The 15177-nt window shown below is 58.0% G+C and overlaps 1 protein-coding gene across 4 annotated transcripts in view; it reads left to right on the top strand.

Moving 5' to 3' along the window:
* Window positions 1–15177, top strand: part of LRRC4B (leucine rich repeat containing 4B) — a 45084-nt gene that overhangs the window by 23852 nt on the left and 6055 nt on the right. The window contains exon 1 of one of the 4 annotated variants that reach the window (XM_050927976.1): window positions 653–760. The exons of the other annotated variants lie outside the window; for them this stretch is intronic. The gene's annotated coding sequence lies outside the window, so the exon portion shown is untranslated. Of the gene's footprint in view, window positions 1–652; window positions 761–15177 lie in introns of those variants that run through there. 4 annotated transcript variants of the gene reach the window in all.

Below are 15177 nucleotides of genomic sequence, written 5' to 3'. Positions count from 1 at the left end.
GCCCTGGGCTGGGGGGAAGGTGCTGTAGGGGCCAGAGGACGTGCCTGGGGCTGGGGAGGAACTGGGGGGGGGGGTGCCCTGGGCTGGCATGGGGGGGCAGGAGAGCAGGGGGTGGGTGGAGGGAAGGCACATTGGGCTGGGGGGAGGGAGGTGCCCTGGGCTGGGGGGAAGGTGCCGTAGGGGCCAGAGGACGTGCCTGGGGCTGGGGAGGAACTGGGGGGGGGTGCCCTGGGCTGGGGGGAGGAAGCATGAATGGGAGATGCCCTGGGGGGGGGGAGGGCGAGGTGCCCTGGGTTTGGGGGGAGCTGCCCCGGGGGGCGGATGAACGGGGGGGGGGAAGTGCTTGGGTTTAGGGGGGAGGTGCCCTGGCTGGGGAGAACCGGGGGAGGGGCAGGTGCCGGGGGTGGGAGGAACCGGGGGGCAGTGCCTGGGGGTGGGGGGAGGTGCCGGGGGGGGGGGGACGTGCCCTGGGCCCGGGGGCGGGGAGCAGCGCGCAGGCCCCTGCACCGCAGTGTGACTGGAAACCCTGATTAGCGCCCGGAGCAGGGGCCGGGCGGGAGCGGGGTTCGGGGGGGGGTCGGGCTCCTGGCGGGGGGGGGGGCGGCGGAAGGAGGGAAGGGAGCAGCGTCGGGGGGGTGGGGGGACGGAGGCGCGTTGTGTCGTCGGAAGACGGGCAGGATCCGGGGTCGTAGCGGGGGGAAGAAGCAGGATCCGAGGGACCAGGGCTGGGGGGGCCACTCCGCTGCCTCCCCCCAACAAGGTGCTGATTTCTGCATCCCCCCCTCCCCGCGTCCCTCCTTCCCCCCTCCCCGCATCCCTCCTTCCTGCATCCTTCCCTCCATCCCCCCTTCCTTCCCCGCATCCCTCCGGCTCGGAGCGCCCCCCCGAGCCATGCGAGGAGCTGCGGGGGGAGATGAGCGCGGCCCATGCCGACCCATTGAGCTGGGGGGGGAGGGGGGTTTCTCCTTCCCTTTTCCCTGCATTGAAGCCCCTTCCCCCACTGATCCGTCCCCCCGTTTCCTCTTTCTCCCCCCCACCCCACCTCCCCCTCCCAGGCTGGTATCTTCTCCGGGGGGGGGCAGGGCTGAGGGGAGGGGGGCTGATAGGCCCCAGAATAGCACGTGTGTCTGTGAGAGAGAGATTAATGGGTTTGCGGTCAGATTGTTCTGGGGTGTGTGTGTGTGTGTGTGCGCATTGGGGCTGGGGGGTGTAAGCTGTGTGGGGTGGGGAGAGGGGCTGTGCATTGGGGTTGGGGGGTGTAAGCTGTGTGGGGTGGGGAGAGGGGCTGTGCATTGGGGCTGGGGGGTGTAGGCTGTGTGGGATGGGGAGGGGCTGTGCATTGGGGCTGGGGGGTGTAGGCTGTGTGAGATGGGGAGGGTCTGTGCATTGGGGCTGGGGGGTGTAGGCTGTGTGGGGTGGGGGGAGGAGCTGTGCATTGGGGTGGGGGGTGTAGGCTGTGTGGGGTGGGGGAGGGGCTGTGCATTGGGGTTGGGGGTGTAGGCTGTGTGGGGTGGGGGAGGGGCTGTGCATTGGGGCTGGGGGGTGTAGGCTGTGTGGGGTGGGGAGGGGCTGTGCATTGGGGCTGGGGGTAGGCTGTGTGGGGTGGGGGAGGGGCTGTGCATTGGGGTTGGGGGGTGTAGGCTGTGTGGGATGGGGAGGGGCTGTGCATTGGGGCTGGGGGGGTGTAGGCTGTGTGGGGTGGGGGAGAGGCTGTGCATTGGGGTTGGGGGGTGTATCCTGTGTGGGATGGGAGGGGCTGTGCATTGGGGTTAGGGGGTGTAGGCTGTGTGGGATGGGGAGGGGCTGTGCATTGGGGGTGGGGGGTGTAGGCTGTGTGGGGTAGGGGGAGAGGCTGTGCATTGAGGCTGTGGGGGTGTAGGCTGTGTGGGGTGGGGGAGGGGCTATGCATTGGGGCTGTGAGGGTGTAGGCTGTGTGGGGTGGGAGAGGAGCTGTGCATTGGGGTTGGGGGGTAGGCTGTGTGAGGTGGGGGAGGGGCTGTGCATTGGGGGTGGGGGGTGTAGGCTGTGTGGGATGGGAGAGGGGCTGTGCACTGGGGCTGGGGGGTAGGCTGTGTGGGGTGGGGGAGGGGCTGTGCATTGGGGGTGCGGGGTGTAGGCTGTGTGGGGTGGGGAGGGGCTGTGTATTGGGGGTGGGGGGGTAGGGTGTGTGGGGTGGGGGAGGGGCTGTGCATTGGGGGTACGGGGGTGTAGGGTGTGTGGGGTGGGGGGAGGGGCTGTGCTTTGGGGGTGGGGGGGTAGGCTGTGTGGGATGGGAGAGGGGCTGTGCATTGGGGCTGGGGGGTAGGCTGTGTGGGGTGGGGGGAGGGGCTGTGCATTGGGGTGGGGGGTGTAGGCTGTGTTGGGTAGGGGGAGAGGCTGTGCATTGGGGTGGGGAAGTGTAGGCTGTGTGGGGTGGGAGAGGGGCTATGCATTGGGGCTGTGGGGGTGTAGGCTGTGTGGGATGGGGAGAGGAGCTGTGCATTGGGGTTGAGGGGTGTAGGCTGTGTGGGATGGGAGAGGGGCTGTGCATTGGGGCTGGGGGGTAGGCTGTGTGGGGTGGGGAGAGGAGCTGTGCATTGGGGCTGGGGGGTAGGCTGTGTGGGGTGGGGGGAGGGGCTGTGTATTGGGGTGGGGGTGTAGACTGTGTGGGGTGGGGGGAGGGACTGCATATAGGTGCTGGGGGGCTTAGGCTGTGTGGGGTGGGGGAGGACCTGTGCATTGGGGTTGGGGGTGTGGGCTGGGGTGGGGGAGGGGCTATATATTGGGGATGGGGTGGGCAGGTGTAGGCTGGTTGGGAAGGGGGCACGTCTCTACAGTGGATGTGAGGAGGAGTGTATTGGGGATGGAGGGTGTGGGGCCTGTACGGGGGGGCAGAGGGGAAGTGTATTGGGATCAGGGTCCCCTGTGGGGGGGGACGACAGGTGGATATTTGGGGCAGGGCACGTCTGTGGGGTTCAGAGGGAGTGCAGGAAGCATGGATTTGCTGCTGGGGGGCAGTTGCTCCCCCACAAAGCCCTCCCTCAGGAACACAGCCCCACATGAGCGTCTGCCCTTTCAAAATGGGTTGGGAGGGGACAGGGATGTTCCTCCACTGGGGGATGAGAGGGGACGGGCTCCCGCGGGATGGGGGGACGGGGGGCTCTGTCCTGCGCTCCATGGGATGCTAGCTGGCAGCACAGAGAGCGCGGATCAGATTCTTTGTTGCTCGCTGGGGCTGGTATCGCATTTTCGGAGGGGGAGTGTCTGATCTCGGATGGGGGGGGCACGTCCAGGCAGCAGCTGGGGGACCCTGATCTCGGGGCGCTGTGCGCTCACTGCAGAGAAGTCGGATGTGAGACTAGATCCTAGTGCAGGCCCCGGTGCTGGTCGGAGCGAGGGGGTGGTGGGGGGCAGAATTAACTTCCTATTATTAACCCTGGAATTCCCCCACCTTTTGTGGGTTTGACTTTGCCGCCGTAACGCTCGTCGACGTGGTTCTTTGCCTTTAATTTCCTAGGTTGTTAAAAATAAACTGAGGTGTGGGGGGGAAATAGAAATTTCATCATGTGGGCTGGGACCTTTGACCTCCACTCCTGGGTTCGGCTGCAGATTCTGGAGAGGTCACCCTGTTCTCCCGCCCCCCTGCTCGTCTCCCCTCTGCCTCCCAGCCGGTCGCCCTGGGGCGAGGGCGTCTGGGCTCTGAGTTCTGGTGCCTGGTGCCACCCGCAGGGGCAGCTGTAGCCAGCCCAGCTGGGCAGCCTAGGGCCTCAGCCCCGCCCCTTCTGCCTGAAGCCCCGCCCCTTCTGTTGAGCCCCCTTCCCCCCGACCCCCGTTGCTCAGAACCCCCAGCTGCCCTGCGGACCAGTAAGTCCCTTAAGTTGATTTTGCCCCGGGCAGGAGTGTGCTCTGTGTGCTTGTTGGAGCTCTGTGGGGCGGGAGCATGTTCCATGCAGCTTTCAGGGAGCTCTGTGGGGCGGGAGCATGCTCCGTGCAGCTTTCAGGGAGCTCTGTGGGGCGGGAGCATGCTCCGTGCAGCTTTCAGGGAGCTCTGTGGGGTGGGAGCATGCTCCGTGCAGCTTTCAGGGCACTCTGTGGGGCAGGAGCATGCTCTGTGTGGTTGTTGGAGCTCTGTGGGGCGGGAGCATGCTCCATGCAGCTTTCAGGGTACTCTGTGGGGCGGGAGCATGCTCCGTGCAGCTTTCAGGGCACTCTGTGGGGCGGGAGCATGCTCCGTGTGGTTGTTGGAGCTCTGTGGGGCGGGAGCATGCTCCGTGCAGCTTTCAGGGTACTCTGTGGGGCGGGAGCATGCTCCGTGCAGCTTTCAGGGAGCTCTGTGGGGCGGGAGCATGCTCCGTGTGGTTGTTGGAGCTCTGTGGGGCGGGAACATGCTCTGTGTGGTTGTTGGAGCTCTGTGTGGCGGGAGCATACTCTGTGCAGACACTGTTTTTGGACAATTTAGCAGCCAGACACGGCCTTGAGAGAGGGTGCATGTGAGCCAGAGACACCTAATAAACATTCTCGAAATTTAAGCCAATGATTCCCTTCCTGCCCCTGCAAAGAACCCCCCCCCCCGCACACACACACAAAGAACACAAACACACAACCCCCCGCAAGAGTAAATGAGTGCAGGCGGCCGTCCAGCCGCAGCGCAGGGCCCATCCGGTCTATAGCACCGAATGCAGTGCTGGCTTACCCACCGTCTGGGCAGGGGGCGGATGTGGGCATTTGGTGCCAGTCACTCATGACCCTCTGAGACCGAGGTCGGGCTCTGGAGACCCGAGTGGCTGCACTGGAGGAGCTGAGGGAGACAGAGAGTGACCCAGACTTTCCCCCACCCCTGGTCTGACACCCTCTGTGCTGCGGAGGAGGATGAAAGTCTCGGGGAAGGAGAACATCTAGCTGGAGCAGAGGGAAGCAATCCGGTAGCTGGGACCCTCCTTCCAGATGATCACGGTGTCCTCTCATGCTGAGGCTAGGTAAGAGACAGGTAATACTCATGGGCGATTCGAGCATCAGAAATATAGAGAGTTGGGTTTGCGATGACCGGGAGAACTGCAGGGTGAATTGGCTGCTGGGTGTGAAGGTTGCGGACCTCTCGAGACATCTGGACGGACTCACGCGCAGTTCTGGGGAGGAGCCGGTGGTCGTGGTACATGTAGGTACTAACGACATGGGGAAGGGTAGGAGAGGCGTCCTGGAGGCCAAATGTAGGCTGCTAGGTAAGAGATCGAAGTCCAGGACCTCCATGGGCACATTCTCTGAAATGCTCCCGGTTCCATGCTCAGGGCCAGTTAGACAGACCTGCAGGGTCTCAATGCCTGGATGAGACGATGGTGTAGGGAGGAGGGGTTTAGGTTTATTAGGGAACTGGGGAACCTTTTGGGAAAGGAGGCACCTGTACAGGAAGTAGGGGCAGCTCTAGCTTTTTCGCTGCCCCAAGCACGGCAGCCAGGCTGCCTTCGGCGACGTGCCTGCGGGAGGTCCCCGGTCTCGCGGCTTCGGCGACGCGCCTGCGGGAGGTCCTCAATCCCGCGGCTTCGGCGACGCGCCTGCGGGAGGTCCCCGGTCCCGCGGCTTCGGCGACGCGCCTGCGGGAGGTCCCCGGTCCCGCGGCTTCGGCGATGCGCCTGCGGGAGGTCCCCGGTCCCGCGGCTTCGGCGACGCGCCTGCGGGAGGTCCCCAATCCCGCGGCTTCGGCGACGCGCCTGCGGGAGGTCCCCAGTCCCGCGGCTTCGGCGACGCGCCTACGGGAGGTCCCCAGTCCCGCGGCTTCGGCGACACGCCTGCAGGAGGTCCCCGGTCCTGCGGCTTTGGCGACGCGCCTGCGGGAGGTCCCCGGTCCCGCGGCTTCGGCTGTGTGCCTGCGGGAGGTCCCCGGTCTCACGAAGTCCCCGGGCGATGCTCTGGAACTGCTCCCCACCAAGCCAGTCAGGACTTTGGGGATCCTCCTCTCCCTTGGAGCAGACTTGTTCAGGGCAAGAAGCTCACACGTCTTCACCTCCTGGGTCTCTCCTTGGAGCATTCAGCATCTTCTGCCCCTCCGTGCGCTTCCCGCAGTGAGCCAGACCCCCACGTCTGCACTTCACTCTTCGTCCCCAGCCAGCTCCCGACTAACAACCCCCCCCAGCCCCTCCTCTCTGCTCAGCTCCTTTCCCGGGCCAGGAGGTCACCTGATCTCTTTGTCTCCAACACCTTCAGTTGGCACCTTTGCAGAGGAGGGGTCCAGGCCATCAGTTGCCAGGAGACAAGAGTGTCAGGCATTTAGGAGCACTGGCCCTTTACTCTGCCAGATACTTAACTGCCATGGGGACACTGAGGCACCAACACAGTATTCAGAGAAAACATTAAGAACATTCCTAGTCACCCGGTCCCGTGGATTTGGTGGTGCGCCTGCGAGAGGTCCCCGGTCCCGCGGCTTCAGCGACGCGCCTGCGGGAGGTCCTCGGTCCCACGGATTTGGCGGCGCGCCTGCGAGAGGTCCCCGGTCCCGCGGCTTCGGCGGTGCGCCTGCGGGAGGTCCCCGGTCCCGCAGATTTGGGGGCTTGCCTGTGGGAGGTCCCCAGTCCCATGGCTTCGACGGTGCGCCTGTGGGAGGTCCGCCAGACCCGCGGCTTCGGCGTTCCCGCCACCGAATTGCTGCCGGATCCGCGGGACCACGGACCTCCTGCAGGCAAGCTGCTGAATCTGCGGGACCAGGCACCTCCCACAGGCAAGCCACCGAAGGCAGCTTCACTGCCACCCTCACAGCGACCAGCAGGGCTCCCCCTGCGGCTTGCTACCCCAGGCACACGCTTGGAGCACTGGTTCCTGGAGCCACGGCTGACAGGAAGGATGGACTCCACCTAAACCAAATTGGAGCCAGATTCCTGTCATGTCACATTAAAAACTCCCTGAAGAGGGCTCCAAAGAGGATGGATCTAGACTGTTCTCAGTGGGGGAAGATGACAGAACAAGGAGCAATGGTCTCATGTTGCAGTGGGGGAGGTCTAGGTTGGATATCAGGAAACACTATTTCACTAGGAGAGTGGTGACGCACTGGAATGGGTTCCCTAGGGAGGTGGGGGAATCTCCATCCTTAGAGGTGTTTAAGGCCCGGCTTGACAAAGCCCTGGCCGGGAGGATTTAGTTGGAGTTGGTCCTGCTTTGAGCAGGGGGTTGGACTAGATACCTCCTGAGGTCCCTTCCAACCCTGATCTTCTATGAGTCCAGAGGAGTTTTGACACTAAGGGCCGATGAGTGCGAGGTGCATGGGTTTTGGATGGACACACCCTTAGGGGATGAGCTATGAAAAGGGAATCTCTCGCTCCTAGTAAGGAGGAGAGGAGAGAGGTCAATAAAGAACAGGTCGGAACTGAAGACAAACCGTCAAACGTGAGTGTCCCCTTTGATTACCCCACAGGAAGGCAGGCAAGTAAATATCGACCCATCTGATCAATGCAAGGAGTCTAAATACTAAACGGGGTGAAGTTAAGTGCCTGGCGCTGTGAGGCTATTGATGTACCAGGAACTTGGTGGATTGACGATAATCCCTGCGGCATGGGGAGAGCGATTAAAAGTATCTCAGAATGACAGAGTGGGTGGCGCTGGTGGAGGGTGGGGCGGCGCTACACATGAAAGAAAACATCAAGTCATATAGTAAATGAATCAAAGTGTCCCGTCGAATCTATATCGATAGCATTTCTCTGCTTGAATAACAAGCACACAGCCGCAGGACTATACGACTGACCACCTACCAGGAGGGTGATAGTGACTCAGGGAGATTAGAAGGGGGATTTCAGCTAGCCCCAGACTGACTGGGCACATGCTCCCTCAGCCCGGGAGGCAGAGAGAAAATTTCTAGACACCCTAAATGACAACTTCTTGGAGCAGCTGGGCCGGGGACCCACCAGGGGAGAGGCGATTCTTCATTTGTTTCTAAGTGATGCACAGGATTTGGTCCAAGAGGTGAGTGTCGCTAAACCACTCGATAACAGCGACGAAATGGACTTAAATTTCACATCCTTGTAGGGGGGAAAATACAAAAATAAAAAGCACCTCAGTCGTATTTAACTTCAAAAAGGAGAATTACGCAAAAGCGAGGAGGCTAATTAAATGGAAATGAAAAGGGACAGTCGCCAGGGTGAAATGCCTGCAAGCTGCATGGAAACCCCCAACAACCCAGCATAAAAGAGGCTTAAACTATATATGTATCTCAGACTTAAACACACCCTCTCTCTCTGAGGAGCAAAACAGTAAATAAATAAATGCTGCCACGGTTAAACAACAGAGTCAGGTGATTAGAGACAAGGAGACATCTTTTAAAAATTGGAAGTCAAATGCTCCTGAGGAAAAGAGAAAGGAACAAGAAACTCGGTGTCCAGTCAAGTGTAAAAGTATAATTAGGCAGGCCAAAAAAGAATTTGAACAGCAACTAGCAAAAGATGCAAAAATTAAAACTAAAATAAAAATCTTTGCTGTAAGTACATCAGAAGGAGGAAGCCTGGACAATCGAGGGGCTAAAGGAGCGCTCAAGGAAAACGAGACTGTTCTGGGAAAGCTCAATGAATTCTTTCCGTCGGTTTTTGCTGCAGAGGGTCTGGGGGTGATTCCCACACCTGAGCTATTCTTTTAAGGTGACAGACCCGAGGAACTGTACCAGATTGACCTGCCAGTAGAGGTGGTTTGGGAACAATTGAATAAATTAGACAGCAGTAGGTTTGGATGGTATCACCCATGAGTTCGTCAGAAAGTCAAATAGGAAAGTGCAGACGTACTAACTGCGGTATGTAACCTATCGCTGAAATCGGTCTCTGTACCAGACGACTGGCAGATAGCTATTGTAACACTGATTTTAAAAAGTGGCTCCAGAGGTGATCCTGGCAATTACAGGCCGATAAGCCTCACTTCAGTACCAGGCAAATTTGATTAAAACTCTAGTAAAGAACAAAATTACCAGACACATGGATGAACATGATTTGTAGAGGAAAGAGTCAACACAGCTTTTGTAAGTGGAAATCACGCCTCACCAATCTACTAGAATTCTTTGAGGGGGGTCAACCCATGTGGCCCAGGGGGATCTGGTGGATATGGTGTACTTAGACCAGGGGTCGGCAACCTTTCAGAAGTGCTGTGCCAAGTGTTCATTCATTCACTCTAATTTACGGTTTCACATGTCAGTGATACATTTAAATGTTTTTAGAAGGTCTCTTTCTAGAAGTCTATAATATGGAACTAAATTATTGTTGTATGTAAAGTAAATAAGGTTTTTAAAATGTTTAAGAATCTTCATTTAAAATTAAATTAAAATGCAGAGCCCTCCAGACCAGTGGCCAGGACCCGGGCAGCGTGAGTGCCACTGAAAATCAGCTCGCGTGCCAGCTTCAGCACGTGCGCCATAGGTTGCCTACCCCTGACTTAGACTGTCAGAAAGCCTTTGACAAGGTCCCTCACCAAAGGCTCTTAAGCAAAGAGCTGTCATGGGGGTAAGAGGGAAGGTCCTCTCACGGATCAGTAACTGGTTAAAAGATGTGAAATAAGAGGTAGAAATAGTCAGTTTTCACAGTGGAGAGAAGTAAACAGCAGAGTCCTCCAAGGATCTGTACCGGGACCAGCGCTGCTTCGCGTACTTATAAATGAACAGGAAAAACGGGTGGCAAAGTTGGCAGATGACTCAAAACTACTCACGATAGTTAAGTCCCAGGCAGACTGCGAAAAGCTACAAAAGGATCTCATGAAGCTGAGTGACTGGGCAAGACAATGGCAGATGAAATTCAGTGTTGATAAATGCAAAATACCCACATGGGAAAACAGAATCCCAATGCCACATCCAAAACATCCACTCAGTGCACAGCGGCCATCAAAAAAAGCAAACAATGTTGGGAACCATTAAGAAAGGGAGAGAGAATAAGACAGAAAAGGTCATATTGCCCCCCTATAAATCCATGGTACACCCACACCTTGAACACTGCGGGCAGTTCTGGTCACCCCATCTCGAAGAAGGATATATCAGAATTGGAAACCGTACAGAGAAGCGCCACAAAAATGATCAAGAGTGCAGAACGGCTTCCGTGTGAGGCGAGATTGAAAAGACAGGGCCGGCTCAGCTTGGAAAAGAGGCGGCTAAGGGGGGATATGAACAAGATCTGTAAAACCATGACTGGCGTGGAGCGAGGGAACTGGGAAGTGTTATTTACGCCTTCCCACAACACAAGAACCAGGTGTCAGCCAAAGAAATGAACAGGCAGCAGGTTTAAAACAAATGGAAGGCAGTATTTTTTCACACCGTGCACAGGCAACCCGTGGCACTTGTTGCTGGCAGACGTGAAGGCCAAAAGTATAACAGGGTTCAAGAAAGAATTAGATAAATTCATGGCAATTAGCCAGGGAGGCGACCCCATGCTCTGGGTGTCCCTAGACCGCTGACTGCCAGAAGCTGGGAACGGGTGACGGGATGGATCACTTGATAATTGCCCTGTTCTGTTCATTCCCTCTGGGGCACCTGGCACTGGCCACTGTCAAAAGACAGGACACTGGGCTAGATGGACCAGGGGTCGGATCCATTATGGCTGTCCTTATGTGTGAACAGCGATTTTCAGAGCCTAATAACCCAGCCAAGCTGGATGGATTTTCCCAGGAACACCATGCTTCAGTGCATTTGGCTGGGGTGGGGGAAGCAGTTGCCCTAGGGCCAGGGAAGTGCCTTTTGCCATTGCAGTGAGAACCTGGCCCAATCTGGCATGGTGAAGAACAAGGGGATGAGCAGAAGGGTCAGAAGTCTGCAGGAGGGTTTTGGAATAAGGGGAGCGGAGAGGGGTACAAATGGGAAGGAAACAGGGGCAGGACCTTGGGCGGTGGGTTAGGAGCAGAAGGGAACAGAGAGAGGTGGGGGGAACCTGGGCAGAAGGGTTTGTAACCACTGGAGCATGCTCCCCTCCAGCTCTGGGAATCGACCACCCTTAGTCCTGAGTTCCCAAGTGGCTGTGAATGCCCCTGGCCATGTGTGTGTCTCCGTCATCCTCTGGTGACTAGGCCCACAGAGAGGATAACAGCCTTCTAGTGCTACCAGTCACTTGGTCAGCTCAAGTGCACAGGCACGCGGGGCGGCTCTAAAGATCCGAGCCTTGCTGGTTGCCTCCTGTGGGGATGGTCTGTGGGGCGACGCATGAGGAAATTTCTAGTTTACAAATGGGGCACTTGAAATCAGCGAGTGCTTTGGCAGATTTTGGCTTTTCGCTGCTCCCCGTCTGCAAAATGGGGTGAATGCCGCCCCTCGCTCCACAGTGTGCATTTATTCGTGCTCGCGGAGTGCTCTGGGATGGGCGCGGTGAAGGCCGTTGAAAAACCTGCCGGACCCTGAATACTTCTGTCCTCAGAATGGGATTGGTATGGTGTGCGGTAAATCTGGTCTTGAGAAATGCAGATGCAAAGATCTGTCGAATAGCTGCTCATTCCATGAGGCCTCTTTCTCATGTGCCCTGAATCGGGCAGGGGCCTTGTGGAAAATATGGTATGTGGCCGTGGCATTACTGACTATGATCATGCAGATGCTCTGGGGGTCAGAGTTCAGGGTACTCACCTTGGTGCTGGCAGCCCCTAACTTTACAGGGCTTGATTTTGCAACCTTAACTTTTTTTTAATGTAGCTCTTTGCTTGCCAATATCAACATGAAGGGCCCGTAGTGCTAAAGTTTGCAGTTTCTCTACCTTACTGTTATTATTTAACTCTTTGTGTGACCATAGGACAGTGGTTCTCAACCTGTCCAGACCACCGTCCCCCTTTCAGGAGGCTGATTTGTCTTCCTGTGGTGAAGTGAGACTCACTGCTGTGGCGCCTCCTGCTGGTCATCTTGGGAATTAGCTCTTCACCAGCTTTGGCGGGCCCTCTGCTGTCCAGCGTCTCACCTGGCTCAGGCCCTGGTGTCCCTCCCGGACCCTGGTGCCTCTTACCCTGGGGTGCTACCAGGGGGACCCCCAACCCTCTGTCCCCACCTTGCCTCAGTGGCCACTGGCCCCGGTTTGAGTGTGGACTTGCAAACCGATGTGAATCCGGTTTGTAGTGGTGGGGTAGCTCGCGTCGGTGATGGCATCCCTGAAAACGACGCGTTGGGTTAAAAATCACGAGATTTATATATATATATATATATATATAAAAATTGGGTGCAATTTTGAACTGGGGCGGGGCGGTGGGGAGTCACCGCTGGACTGAACTCCCATGGGGATTGATGGACCCTTCCATCTCGCAGCGACTTGGAAGATGGGAGGAATTTTACGGCCTGAGATGTACAGAAAGTTCGATAATCTAATGGTTCCTTCTGGGCTCTGGGCCTCTCTAAGGATACGGAGCTCAGGGCTGGGCGGGAAGAGCACCAGATATTGCGTGAGAGCTGCCAGAGCACCCGCCTTGCACCGGTGAATCACTGGAAATTGAGCGGCACGTCGGCTACGCGCAGTTTTTCGCTTCTGAGCCAACTTGGGGGAAGCAGTGGCGGGTGCTGCGAGTGGATCTGGGTTGCGTTCACGTGCATGTGGTGTCGCTCTCCCCTGAGCTTGGAACCGCGAGAATGCCGCCTTTCATGCCAGCGGGCTGCATGGCAAAGCGATGCGGGTGCGGCGGGCCGACAAAGCTTCTGGCGAAAAGTGCAGCTGCTTTGAGATCCCTTAAACCTGGCTCAACCCGGCTTGGCAGAAATCGGATTAAATCGATACGGCTGAGCCAGGTTTCAATTGGATTAAGTGGCGTCCGCCCAGGGTTGGCAGCGGCTGAACAAAATGGGTTTAAAGTCGCAGCTTTGGCTGTGAGCTTGTTAAGGATTCTCTGGTTCTTGGCGTCTTCAGCTCCAGACTTGGGGGCCTCTCGGGAAGTCGTTGGGCTCAGCACAGGGGTAACTGGGTGGGACTTTCCGGCCTGTGTGACGCAGTGGGGATCAGACTAGACTGAGTTAATGGTCCCTTCTGGCTCTGGTGGCTACCAGGGGCTGAAAAGGGCTGAAAATGAAGCAGGTCGGAGGTGGGGAGTAGGATCTAATGGGAGTCGAACCAGACACGGTGAAAGGGGCTGATGGCTATCCCAGGGGCTGCTGGGAAAAAAAAATGTCAACAAAGAAAGTTCATTTTTCCCTCCAGAAGTTTTTTATTTTCTTTGTTGTAAAAGAAGAAAGGAAAAAGTTTGAATCAAAACTTTTTTAAAACGAGAGGGGGCTACTTCCAACAAAAAGGAGAACAAAAGGAAAACTTTTCCTCCATTGTTTTCGCCGCTGGAGCAGGGGGCAAACGCCATGCAGAGTTTTCCCTTTCGGTTTGAAGCTCCTTCTTTTTTAAAAGTTTGGATTTTTTTTCCAGAGGGACAGGGGTCTTCCCTGATCTCCTCCCCCTGCTCTTTGGCAAAGAGGAAGAATCGCTCCCGTGGCTTTGGATGTGAATCTTGGGGACAAAACGGAAAATTCTCCCAGTTCCCGTTCTATATTCTTGGAGACCCTGGGTCTGGCGAGCGGGGAGGAAATGGCTTCCAGACCCTGTCGACGGAGCACAGCGAGCGAACCTACGGCCCGCCGCTAGCTTGCCATGCGCTAACCGCCGTGGGGCTCCTGCTGCTGCAAGTCGATGGACTGCCGTGTGAAACAGTCGCCGAATCCCTCCTGAGGGGTGGGGGGTGGCTGTGATGGGCAAAGTTTTGGGGGTGCTTGATTTCGGGTTAAATAGCAGGGCGTTTTGCTAGGTGGTCTGATAGCGGCACAGGTCGCCGGACGGCTGAAGCTGGCAAGTGGCGGCTGGGTGGATATAGTGGGTTATATGTCCAGGGCTGGGGGGGGGGGAACAAACAGAAAGGTTTTGGGGGCAGGTGAGTGAACAGGCGAACCCAGAGCTCGCTGCTGGGAAGACCCTGCCTTCCAGCCTCAGCGAGGCTGTGAACCCGGCGGATAACTCGTTAGAAGGGCCCTGTGTGTCCAGAGGTTGGGGGTGGGGAGGGAGGAACAGATGCACGGACACCACTGGTGGGGCCGACGGAGCTGGACCTTGCGGGGTGGGGAGGTTCTGGGTAGCCCAGGCTCTGGTTGGAGCAGGCTGTCCCGGGGCACTGGATTCCCCAGTGGGCACAGAGGGGAGAACCACGGGGGCCAGTCCCAGTCGGACCCACTGGGGCAGCCGCATTGGTACCTGGGAGGTGTAGTCCTGGGCACGGTCTCCGTAAGTGGTGAAGATGCAGGGTCTGAAACCTGCAAGGGGACGGAGGGACACACTGCCCTGGAACTGTGTCCGGGGCAGGGTCTCTCTTCATCCAGTGTCAGGCCTGCCCTGCTGCCTCAGTTTCCTTCTGAGGCAGTGGGGATGTGGAAGAGGGGTAACTTTCTTTTTTTTTTTAAATCGCCTTCCTCTGAAACCTCAGGGCTGCCCATGGCTGGAGATAGGACGCTGGGCGGGATGGCCCAGCGCGTTCTCCCTCTTGGGTGGGTCTTGCTGGCCTGTAGGGTCTAACTCACCCCCCCTCCCCAGGTCACATTGGAAGTGACCTCGAGGGCTTTTCGCCTTTCCCTGCAGTGTGTGGGTGCGGGTCATGTGCCATGATTATCCGGGTCTGCCCGCCTCAGACACTGGTTCACCTCGGTCCCCCCCATCTGCCTGTGGTGCCTCATAGCCCAGTCTCCTGTGGCCTGGGAGACCACCTGGGTCTCGTTTCGGTCGCTGGGTTTAGCGTGCGGGGCCTGTGAGGTGGGACAGGAGGTCAGAGGAGACGATCTAATGGGTCCCCTCTGGCCTGGGGGGTTAGCGGGAGGCCTGGCGCTGGGAGCAGCAAGCGAGCGACCCGGCCCCAGCCTGCCCCGCTCCGCCCTGCTGGCTCCTGGTGTCACTTGGGGCAGAAGCCGGAAAGAGGCGGGGGTTTGGGGGAAGGAGGGAAGTGGGGGCGGGGAGAGGGCAGAGCAGGGGTGGGCTGGGGCTGGCTTGCTTGCTGCTGCCAGTGCCACCCCCCACACTAAGCCCCCAGGCCATCCTGGACCCCACGTCCCCCCAAAGTGTGGGGCCTGGGATGGTTGCCCTGTTCCGTCCTATGGACAAGATGGCTCTGCTTGGACCCGTTCTGGGCACCACCAAAAATTATCCAAACCTGATGCCCAGCATCCACGTGTCTGCACCACTTTTATGGTAAGGTCTTTGCTCTACCTGATGAGGGGAATGGAACGGCCGCCGTATGAGGGGAGATTAATAAGATTGAAACTTTTCAGCT

The sequence above is a fragment of the Gopherus flavomarginatus genome, chromosome 18 (genome assembly GCF_025201925.1).
Source record: "Gopherus flavomarginatus isolate rGopFla2 chromosome 18, rGopFla2.mat.asm, whole genome shotgun sequence".
NCBI lineage: Eukaryota > Metazoa > Chordata > Testudines > Testudinidae > Gopherus > Gopherus flavomarginatus.
Note: the sequence above shows the minus strand (reverse complement) of the source record. Positions and strands in the feature narration are given on the sequence as shown.